The 10624-nt window shown below is 42.2% G+C and overlaps 1 long non-coding RNA gene across 1 annotated transcript in view; it reads right to left on the reverse strand.

Annotated features, from left to right (window-relative positions):
* Nucleotides 1-2479, reverse strand: part of LOC116573464 — a 42582-nt gene extending 40103 nt beyond the window's left edge. The window contains exon 1 of the long non-coding RNA XR_004278804.1: nucleotides 2297-2479. This is a non-coding gene — a long non-coding RNA (uncharacterized LOC116573464). The remainder of the gene's footprint in view (nucleotides 1-2296) is intronic.
* Between the last annotated feature and the right edge of the window lie 8145 nt (nucleotides 2480-10624).

Consider the following 10624-nt stretch of genomic DNA (forward strand, 5'->3'; position numbering starts at 1 on the left):
TAATCTGTTTCCAGTCAGTCTGTTTATGTCAGTTGTGCCTCTACTACAAGCCTCTAAAATGTTTTAATAAATTTATCAACCAAAAAATATTACAAACATTTCATTTCCTTTGATTCAGACACACACACATACACACACACACACACACACACGCAGGCCTCTGCCTTCATTGCAAATTCTTGCTGGTATGAATCATTCTAAGTAATATTTGCTTTAACTTTCGTGTGGTTCTACAAACAACCTTTATATGGCTGGACTTCAAAGCTAGGAGAAATAAAGGTTAGAAATGTGATAGGAGTAATCTATTATTAGGCATGAAACATTAAACCACTTTTAGCTATAAGTCTTAAAACCTGAATAATCTAGGTTTTTAATGTAGTGCATATTTATGGTGCTTTCCTTACACAGGCATTTATCACAGGGAAGTGTTTGGAGGAGAAATATTTTCCATTGCACTATGCGTCACAATTTGGTTTAATTTTTCCTAATATTTAATTTAGAAAAACGGTAATATTATAACAGGGTTCTCATGTTTCCTTGCCAAAATGCTTGGTGTTCCTCACAGAGTAAAATTAATGCTACCAGCCTGCTGACCTGTAAGTCAGGTTTCAGTAAAGTAGGCACGGAGCCGGGAGAGCAGAGGAAGGGGGTGAGTTAGGGTGGGTAGGGAGATAAGATCTCTTTCTTTGACTAGAAAGAATAAAAAAGGGGGGGCTTAGAGGAATGTCTCAACCCACCCATGCCATCAAATGACAGAAAATAAGCTGAACGTGTATTTGAGCTGGGGAGTGTTTGAAAACATTTATTAGCTCCATCCAGAACGACTTGCACTACAGGAATGTTAATTGTTAAAATCTGTACTGCAGTGATTTCTTGAAGCCGGGGGGCTGCATGGGGTGGAAATTCAGCTCCTTGTTTCTCTTTTTCCTCCACGTATATTTGCTCTTAAAACAAAACAAAACAAAAAAACTCATGTTATGAAATAAGTCAATGTCAGATGGGGAGCTTCCTAGCACAAGGGAATGCAAAACAGTGTTAAGGATATATGCATATGCAGGAACAAAAAAACAACATTGGTAACATTTTGTTCTTGATTTAATTTGTGCTCCTAATACAGTAGATTAAAAATAAGTCCAAATGTTAAACACATTAGTATTCAGTCACTACCCATGTGCCAGGAAAGCAGCTATCACTTTGGACCTGGCCCGACTCTCTCTGGAATTTTGAGGAGACAGGAAATTTGACCCCCAGGAAATCTGAGTCCCCAAGTCCATCAATGACCCTACAGTTTGAGGATTCCTCATTTTCATCTACTGATTAAATCCCAGAAGCTACTTCACATCTTCTCACACTGTGTCAAAACTGGGGTCTCTCAACAAAGCTGAAAGAGAGTATTGGCTTGGAAAGAGGGAGGGAAAAAATGGCTAACAACCAGCCACAAGCAAGATACTTTTCAAGGAAAATTCAAGTTAAATTGTAGTCTATTCGACAATTATTTTTGAGATTTACGTCCTTTAAGAAGGTTGGTGTAAGTCCCACCTCCCACTCCCCTAGAATTTTATGACTGGGGCTAAAGATAGGATTGAATCCCTATATGCCTGAACTAGAAGACATTCCAGAGATCACAGCACTCTCTTCTTCCGTGGGTGATGCCCAGGGAGATTAAAGACAGGGCGTGACCAACATCCTACGTGAATCTGGCCCTTTTACTAGACATGAAACCCAAGCTCTGGTTCCCCCAACCCTGTCTGTTGTGTGATACATACCACACTGCCCTTTCACTTTGTTCAACAACAAAACAAAACAAGGCAAAACAAAACAAAAAAATGAAGTTAAACCCATGGGTAAGAAAAATAATATATTTCTTCAGGTAATTACAGCAATGGCTCTTTACCTAATCTGTGTGTTATTCCACCTGTATTTTTTTTTTAAAGATCTTTTTATTTTACAGAAAGAGAGAGTAAGCTGGGGGAGGAGCAGAGGGAGAGGCAGAATATCAAGCAGACTCCCCACTGAGCTTGGAGCCCGATGTAGGGCTCCATCTCAGGACCCCGAGATCATGACCTCAGCCAAGATCAACAGTCAGATGCTTAACTGACTGAGCCATCCATGAGTCCCACACCTCTGTGTTTTTTAAGAATAAGTATAGCTTCTTTTTTTTTTTTTTAAACAAAAATAGCAACTCTACAGTTCTTACCCCTCCTTCCCTCACACACATCCTCCTCCCCCAACTTCCCCTGCTCCCTCTCCAGTGTACTTTGTTGTGGTCTTTGGTCAATCTGGTTTAATAGGTTACCTGTTGCTGTTACTCTCACTTCACACAGAAATGAAGCTCTCTGCTGCGACATGCTTTCTGGAAGCAGAAGCATATGAGGCTGTGACATTTGTAAATCTAGGAAGTAATCGCTCCCAAAAAGCAATGCGGAGAGCTGCAGATCTTGCCGGAAAGGAAAAGAGTTAATTGAAACTATTTGGGGCATGCAGTATTGAACAAGGAGACGGTTTCTGAGCAACACATATCTAAACGTGGCTTGCCAAAGACCTGCACACTTTTAATTTGCTCTACAAATTTGGTTAGCCCTATAAAGTGCAAATATCAAACACTGGTCATGGAGAGCATTAAACATTAACCAACTGAGACCTTAAAGACTGGGGTAGGACATTATAAAATTAGAGAAGAAAGATAGACCAGGCAACTCTGGGAAATTAGGTTAAAACTCCAAAAAAGAATGTTTGTTGGCAGAGTAAAAATAAAGTAAAAACTATTTTGAGACTGGTAACCATTTGTCTCTGTAGACAGGCCATTTCCCCCTCTGAGATTATATTTTTAAAATCAGGCAAACTTACCAAAGTCTATTTGATTTTCTGATTATTCTTTAAGATGCAATGTCTTACTAACCAAATGAACCCTGAAGAGGAATATTTCAATTGCCCTTCCCAGACCCATTACCTTACCTGGAACTGTGCATTTTATCCATTCGTGTGTTGATGTGGTTTCCATGTTGCTTTGTTGGGGGTTCAAATTCTGTAGAGGTTCGATAAACTTTTGTCAAGCAGCAAAATAAAAATGCTCTTTAAGGCAGTAAGAATGGCTCCCAGGTTCACCCATTCAGATTGTTAGATAAACCCTAACACAAAAACCTGCTTGAGTCCCAGATGTACTATCTTCTCCACAAGGGGAATAAGCACTTCCTTTGAAATAGTAGAATTCAGAAAAAGGAGAATAATACCATATTTAAGTACCTTGTTCTCTGAGTATCCTTTGGCCCTGCAGGCCTCACAAAGTAAATCCCTGCACAGTAAGAACAGTTTTCTCTCAGGAGAAATTTGGTACAGTATTTCTTTGATATCTATTAAGTGTCTAGGATAAAGTAGGTGACAGCTCTCAATAGCCCCACATAAGACATGGGAAGGCTGAAGTAAAAATAAGTTAAACCACTACTAGACCAAGAATTAACTCCTAAGACAATTTAAATATGGCTGCTTATCTTCATAAGATTAAAAATACCTACTCACGACGAACAAAAGAATCCTTAGGAGCCCTGTCTTAACTCGGGTTGCCTGAAAAGTAGCCCCTGAGACAAGGATTTGAGTGAAGACATTGATTTGGGAGGCAAAAGAAAAACCAGTCAAGAACAAGGGAAATGAGATTGGATAGGGAAGCCCACCAATACGAGATGTACTGACGAGCCAACTACCACCGTGGACAACGGGTGCAAACTCTGAGAGCCAGTGCAGAATACACATGTCAGTGTTATCCCACCACAGAGGGGGCAGCTGGGGTATTTAGAGACCAGCTGCCATCAGTCTTCAGAGGAAGTTGTTACTGAGAGGCACTCACTCGGGGGCACAGAAGAGCTGGCCACGCAGGCCGACAAAGCCGGTTTTGGTGACCAAAGGAAGCTCTCAAGCAAGGAAATGCAGGAGATGGCAATTATTACACAAGGCACCAGGATGAGAGACTATGGGCAGGGCCCTCAAAGGCCCCGTTGGTGGACTTTAAGTATCAGCCCTAACTTCCAAGAAGTTCAACAGTCACTCTTTGTTGTGTTTAATAGAACAGCTAACACATCGTAGGAACTTAATCAATAGTTGTCAAATATTGGAAGGACAGAATAAAATATCAGTTAATGATTTTTTTTAATGATTCACATAAATACCTTATGCTCTATTCAGTATTGAATATTTTTTTTCTAAAGAAGTTATATAATATGAGCTCAGGCTTGGTATCAGACAGGCCAGAGTTTAAACCCCATTTCTGTCCCTTTCAAGCTGTGAGAGCATGAGCACACTACTCTTCTTCTAGTCTTGGTTACTCCATTTGCAAGGTGCCTATTTCATAGTATCAAATGATACGAGGTTAGAAAAGTAAGAGATACAAGGATTGGTACAGTAACGGATGCATACTTAGTACTCAATGCTACTCTAAGGACTCAAGAGTCAGTTCTCTGACTTCAAATCCCACTTGGGCCACCAACGACCCATCTATCTTCAAGCAAGTCTTCCAGCCTTCTGACGCAAACTTCCCCATCTTAAAAGTGGAGACGAAAGTTGTCTGCTGCTCATTCCCCAGAGACTGAGGCCCTAAGCAGATATCATGACAGGGATAAGTCACACTGATGAAGCATGTCATAGGTTACACAAACCTTATATATACGTGTCATCTCATTTCCAAACAGGAAAGGATTCTGGATTTACAGATCATTCTTCCAATTTAAGGGAGTGCTTCTCCATTTCTCCAAATGTCCCCCCCGCACCGGTTCTACTTTGTGCTTAGATTATGTCATAGACCATGAAATGATCCAAGGACCTAGACGAAATCCACACAGGTACCCTGAGGAAATGCGGTTTGACTCCTCTCCTCAGTGCTTGGTGAGGCTGACCGTGTGGGGAGACTGGTATTCAGCAGGGGCATGCCCAAGTGGATTTTATAAGTCTATGTCAGGATTGAGTGTTAATAAAGATTCCAAATGAGCCAAGAGTAGAATTCATACCAGCAGTCACTGAACCAATGAAGTCATGGGGCAGGGGTTCTGAGTGGGCTTGTCTGCGATGGGCGGGTAAGGTAGGCCTCGTGCACACAAAACCCGAAGACAGAAGCTTAAAACTTTGCCTGAGGATGATCCCAACAGAATGTCTGAGCCGTTGTTATGTGTCGGGTACGGTAAAGGATATTTCCCGGTTGATAAGATGGAGGCTTAGAAGAGGAAGTTATTTGCCTTGGTTATGCAAAACCATGGGCCGGCACAGCCTGATGCCAAAGAGAGGCTGATTTGAGAGAGAGAGAGAGAGCAGGCATGTTGGCCGGGGCAGGGGAAACACTGGCTTTCTACAACATTGTAGAATTGATAACATTCAAAATAAAACTATAATACTAAACACCAAATAAAGAAAATCTATTTGATAATATATATTTATTAACTTTCAATATCCTGAGGGAAAAAAGCATTTTACAACAAATGAATGGAATGAACATTTGAATCAAGAGTACACTCCACAAGAGAAAACAAAGTCATGGCCACAGCTTTCCAAACACCATTGTTCTAAGTCATTGCTAAGGTTTGCGCAAGAAATTAGCCAGGTTGACACAAATAAATTTAAATAATTAGTCCAGTTTCCTTCATAGTATCTCAATGAGCTCACTTTAATATAAGGGGAATCTAATAATTGCTCACTTACTATTCATTTGCTGAGCACTTACTTCGTGGTAGGGCACTGACTCAGTCCCCTGTATTCCTCACCACATCCTTGTCCCCTGTATTCCTCACCACATCCTTCTGGGGTAGGGGCTCTGAGTTTCTCCTTTTACAAATGTGAAACTGAAGCTCCGAAAGGTTGAAGAACTTCTCCAAGGTACCATTAAACCTAATGAATGGAAGCTTTGAGATCCAAATCCCGACTCCCTGGTTGTAGGACCAATACGCGCCTTATCCAGAGTGCTTGGCTATCTCTGGAACCTTGAATTCTAGTGATGGAAAAGTACCCACTTTTATTTAGGCATTCCCTATTACATGGGACAAATATGGGCTTTTAAGTATTATAAACAACTTCTTTTTTTTCAATGTACTTGAGCAAACTCAGTTCCTAGGAATTCTTGAGAACAGAGTTTACGTTCCAAAACAAAACAACGCTTCCTAAAATGAGCCTGTTCATGACATAATTGTATAAAGAAGTCCAATATACAATTGCATACAATATATGATCCCAATTTCATACACATTTTTTAAACTTTTGATAAATATATATTTGTAAAACTATACCTTCAAAAATCACCCTATTTCATATGCAAGTTTATAATCTTGACACTTAACCTTATTTTATGAGTATACAATCTCCATAAAAGTCAGCATGGAATAAAACTCTAGAAATACAGTACAACTCAAAACATGATCTCTATTTCTTCTTATCTAAAAGAACAATTATTATACTATTACCAGGGAAAAAATGAGCATTAGTATTTTCTTTTTCACCATTATCAGGGATAGAGCTGGGCTTTTCTCATCTATTATCTCAACTAATATCCACAACAAGCTTGTGATGTAGCTATTGTTTTGCCCATTTTATTAATAAGGAAGCAAGATTCAGAAAAATTAGGTGGCTGTCCCAGAGTCATATGACTACAACCTGGCAGAAACATGATTCCTACTCTTTCTTATTCCAGGCTGAGAGCTCTCTGCACTACAATATGACCATCTTACAAATTATTTTTCTTGGCATCTATACATGTCTCCATGACAAGATGATTTCCTGAGATACTAATTTATGCTATGTTCCTGATTTTACAGGATACTGGAAGGAAAAGGCATTTTCTCCACCCTAAATCAAAACTGTGGAGAGGAATCATCCCAAGACAGGAGAGATTCCTAGGGCGGAGGTGACCTACAAGTGGAAAGGGACGGACAGGGTGTTGGGGTCGTTGAAGGTATAGATGGGATACCGGCTCTCTAGGGAGGCTGCCCACGAGGCCCCCAATCCAGTCATTTTGCCCAAAGATCCTGCTGCTTCAGCTTAGCCCATGGCAAATAAGGCTGCCCACCTCTGAAACAAGGAATCCCAGGATTGCTCAGAGCATAACTAGAAAACCTCCATCCTGAAGAATTCAATGACTGGAACTTTCTCCTCTGTCAGGTCAGGGCTCAGACTTTGTAGCAGGGCATTTACTCAGACACAGGCACGAAGCCTATTTCACCAGGGCCTCTGAGGTGTTGAACTCATGGGCACCATACCAGGAAATTCATCCTCGTTGGTGGGACAGCATGAGGAGCAAACTGTGGTGAATACACCCATAGTCCCCTGCTCCTGTTTCTTTCAAAAGTTTCTCCTGAGGCAATAGGGTTGCCATTTGGAATGGCCGGAGCCCACCATCCAGCAGAAAGGAGCTGATTTCCGGTAGCCTGTGGGCCACGTGCGCCAGGCCTTCCCCACAGAAGCCACGTTTCAGCCCCATCAGCTCTTCCTCTAGCTGTGCCCCCCACTCCGCACCGCGTGGGCTCCACGTCGATCATTTAGCAATAAATAGAAAATGCAAGAAAACTCCTCCCGGAAGTCTCCTTTTCGTTTACAACATGGAGATTTCATTGCTTGTGCCATGGCTAATAGGCCACGAAGTGGCACCGCAGTTCCCCGAGTCCATTCTGTGCGCAGGCGCGTCACCCTCGGGAGCGGGGCTGGTCCGTGGTGCGCGCATGTGTTTTGAGGCTGTTTTATGGCACATGGTCAGGAACTCAGGTGCTGGGCCTCTTTAACTCCAGCTTTCAGCAGCTGCCTTGGCACTTCCCTTTCACATAATTAAACACCCTATGCTACTTAACAGAGTTATAAGTAGCACATCAATAAAGCAATAAATAATTGTATTCAGGAACACTCCAGAGCCATCACGCATTAACCAGCAGCTGTGAGCAATAGTTTTGATTAATCAATAAAGTTATATAATAGGAAAGCAAAAGTCAGGCCGGGCCCGGGGAGGAAGCAGCCAGACTCCGCAGCCGTGAAGGAGTCTTATCTCTGAGGTAACTTGCAGGCAGAATATCAATTGGAAGCACTAGCCCAGGGACTAAATGCAGCAGCAGGAATCCCCACCTCCAGAAACTAGTTAAAAATGCTAGTTAAAAACAAAGAAGCGGGACAATTCAGCTCTAAGGCAGGAGGGCTGCCTACTGAGAATATGGAGGGAGGGCCCCATAAAAGCAAAGTGCTTCAACCTCAGAAAACAAATCCTGGCAGCTGAGCAAGAGGGGGAGCAAGGAGCAAGGAGGGGGATCATGACGGGCCTGCATCCCCGTGAACGTGCCCACCGTGAACGTGCCCACCGTGAACGTGCCCACCGTGAGCGCGCCCACCATGAACGTGCCCACCGTGAACGCGCCCACCGTGAACGTGTCCAGGTGCCTGTGGGAAGGTACTCAGCCTCCTGCCAACAGGGAAGCGCTATGGGACATGATCAGACCACCGCTCTGAGGGCTGAGGCCAGGACAGGGCCAGGGAAATCATTTGCGGAACTGCTCAGAGCCCTCAGAATTGGCTGTGAAGTTTTGGGTTGCAGTGGCTTCCCTGGGCCCGGGGCCTGCAAGAAGGACCCAGGAAGCCGTATTTTTAACACACTTTCAGGTTGTACTGAGGTACGTCCCATGGGGAGACCCTCAGGTTTAGAGACCCCCATGGACTTCGTGGGCTGGGTCAGCCTTGCCACACGGGAGGCAGGAGGTGGTCCATGTCCTTGGCTTGCCAAGCAAAACCCATTTCTGCCATTTCTAGTTTTGTGAATGAGGCAAGAGCTTACTTGTTTGCACCCATAGTGCAGGGCCCATGCTGCAGAAAATCTCAGGGGCTCCTGTCCAAGCCTCTGAGATGCAGGAAGTTCTTCCAGTGATTCTGATGGAACTAGCCTAATACCACTCGTGCTGAGAAACATGCATTGATTCCACAAAATACCGAGGACCATCTACGTGCCAGGCACTGTTCTAAACTCAGGATTCTTCAGGGATGAAAAGTAGTAATGATCCTTGCTCTCAGGGAGCTTTGTTCTAGTGGTGCCCCAGAGGATGTCCACGTCTCAGTGCATGCGAGGGTGGGGACTGAGCCAGTGGACCTCACCCACCCAAACACCAGTGTAGCCAGACAGCCATGTTTTAATGGCAGAACCATAAAAGTACACAGAAAAGTAGATGGGTGGTATAGTGAACCCCCATAGACCTCCAACCTATTTCCACAACTCTAAACTCATGGGCAATCTTCCACACTCGCTGTCACCCCTAACACCCAGGTTTTTCTGAAGCAGCCCCAGAGAGCATATCATTTCATCTGTAAGCATTGTCAGCATGCATCTCCAGGACACAGATAACATTAAAAAAATAATAATAATGACTTCTTTTCTTACCTAAAAAGTTTACATTAATTTTTTAATACCATTAGATTTACAGTCAGTGTTAACCATTCTCCCAACTGTCTCATATTTTTTAAGTGTATGTATGCAAATCAGAATCAAAATAAGGTCCAAACACGGAAATTAGTTGATACATCTCTGAAGTCTCTTTGGCTCTAAAACATTTCCTTCCTCTCTCTCTCTCTCTCCCCCACCACTCTCTGTTGAAATTTGCTGGAGTAACCATGTCCTCTGTCCTGTGTATTTCCTGTAATGTGCTAGTTACAGCCAGACATTTGCTAGGAGTTGCTTCTGACTTTTCAGCAAAAGTATTTCAGAGGTATGTCAGGAGGCTTTTCATATCTGGTTTATGTTTAGCTTTTTGTGAAGTCAGCAGCCTTGTACAGTCATCACCTAGATCCCTTATTTCATTAGGGGTTCATGAAATAATTTGTGAATCATTAAGAGAATTCATCAGAATTATTACATTAGATCCCTTATTCAGTTACTGATATTCTAATTTGGATAACTTAATTTATCAGCTGAATACTTTTATGACGAAAATTTCTCATCAGCTTTCTGGTTACTCTGAGGGACAGGAAAAACAGGACAATGTTCGATTTCTTTATTATCAGTTTTCAAAATTAGTTGTTTCTTATCACCAATCAAAGGTTTTTATAAGTATCAGTATAAATCCATGGGTCCAAACAATTTGATGTGTTTTGCTTCATTGCAGTTAATGTCCTTCTGAGCCTCATGTTTTCACACCTTTGTCCAGTGGAGCTAACTTAGATTGGCTTCTGGGTCCTTGCCGTGTGACTCAGTGTAGTCTTTGATGTATGCTAAGATGTTCTGGTATGCTAAGATGTTCTAGGTGCTTCTTGTACCTGTCCTGCCTCTGGTCTGGAATTAGCCATTTTCCCAAAGAACCCTGCTGTATTTTTAATGAGCAATGGTATTTAAGGACCATATTTTGCAGTCCCACTTTTATCAGTTGTATTTACTGGGCTTTGGCATGAGATCCCATAGAATAAAAGGGTTTTGCTACTTAAGCATTTCTTTGACAGTCTCTTGTCTTGGGAAGAAAAAGTTAACAAAGGGTTAATGTGGAATCTATCATGAGTTCCTGACAATTAACTTAAAATATAAATAACTCAATGGAAATATAAGCAAAAAATTTCAATAGGCAATTAAGAAAAAAATACAAAAGTACAGGAAACACAGAAAAATGTTCAAGCTTCGAGCTGTCAGGGAATTACAAAC

Source organism: Mustela erminea, chromosome 14 (genome assembly GCF_009829155.1).
Source record: "Mustela erminea isolate mMusErm1 chromosome 14, mMusErm1.Pri, whole genome shotgun sequence".
NCBI classification, from domain to species: Eukaryota; Metazoa; Chordata; class Mammalia; order Carnivora; family Mustelidae; genus Mustela; species Mustela erminea.